The 1,217-nt window shown below is 42.0% G+C and overlaps 1 protein-coding gene across 1 annotated transcript in view; it reads right to left on the bottom strand.

The window, feature by feature from the left end:
• Positions 1–1,217, bottom strand: part of LOC108685949 — a 3,288-nt gene that overhangs the window by 185 nt on the left and 1,886 nt on the right. The window lies entirely within an intron of this gene.

Here is a 1,217-nt window from a genome sequence, read left to right as displayed (position 1 = left end):
ATATATATATATATATAGGGTCTTTCAATAGGAACGCTCGAAATTTGTTAAATCATAGTAGCCATGTTGTTAAAGTGACATTTATCAAATTTGTTGTCAATTGTTTAGTAGTGTATGACAAATCACCATGAAAGGTCATAGTGTTGAGCAACGTGTGCAAATCATAAAATTTTATTATCAAAATCAGTGCTCCGTTCGAAAAACGTTCCGCGCATTACGTGATTTTTATCCTCGCCACAACCGTCCTGCCGAGTCGACTATTCGACGTTTGGTGGTCAAATTCGAGTCAACCGGTTCGATAAATAATCAACCAGTACGTCGCCGAAACAAAAGGTCTGCTGAAAACATCGCTGCTGTGCGTGAGAGTGTACGGGAAAACCCGAGGCAATCAATTTCTCGTTGTTCACAAGAACTTGGCCTTTCTGCGATTTTAACTTGGTGAATTTTGCGTCGGGGCTTAGGTCTGCATCCTTATAAAATTCAACTGACCCAGGAACTTAAGGTAAACGACATAGACAACGCCATGTGTTCGCTGATTGAGTTCTAAGCAGTTGGTTTAACCCAAATTTTGCCAAACAATCATCTTTAGCGATGAGGACCATTTTTGGATGAATGGATATGTGAACAAGCAAAATTGTCGAATTTGGGACGATATCAATCCACGCGAGATACATCAGCTCCAAATGCATCCCGAGAAAGTCACTGATACGGATTTTGGTCTGGCGGAATCATCGGTCCGTTCTTCTTCCAAAACGAAGCGAGCGTTGCCATAACCGTCAACGGCGAGCGCTACAGATCGATGATAAGCAACTTCTTGTGGCCTAAAATGGATGATATGGATACCGATAACATGTGGTTCCAACAGGATGGCGCTACGTGTCACACATCGCATGTCACGATGGACATTCTGCACGAGCGATTTGAGAGTTATCTCGCGCGGCGACGTGACCACCAAGATCGTGCGATTTAACGCCTTTAGACTTCTTCCTTTGGGGCTATCTTAAATCGCAGGTCTATACGAAATCGCAAACAATTGATGCTCTCAAAGTCAACATAACAAACGTCATCCAGCAAATTCAGATTTATGCGAGAAAGTCATCGAAAATTGGACTGCCCGAATACGTGTCATCAAGCGAAGCCGCAGCGAACGTTTGAGCGACGTTATATTCCATACTTAATGCCATAAAATATTCTTTTAAATAAAAAAAAAATTGAGT

The sequence above is a fragment of the Atta colombica genome, unplaced genomic scaffold (assembly GCF_001594045.1).
Source record: "Atta colombica isolate Treedump-2 unplaced genomic scaffold, Acol1.0 scaffold162, whole genome shotgun sequence".
Taxonomy (NCBI): domain Eukaryota; kingdom Metazoa; phylum Arthropoda; class Insecta; order Hymenoptera; family Formicidae; genus Atta; species Atta colombica.
The sequence above is the reverse complement of the archived record's forward strand: the minus strand, read 5'-3'. Positions and strand labels throughout refer to the sequence as shown.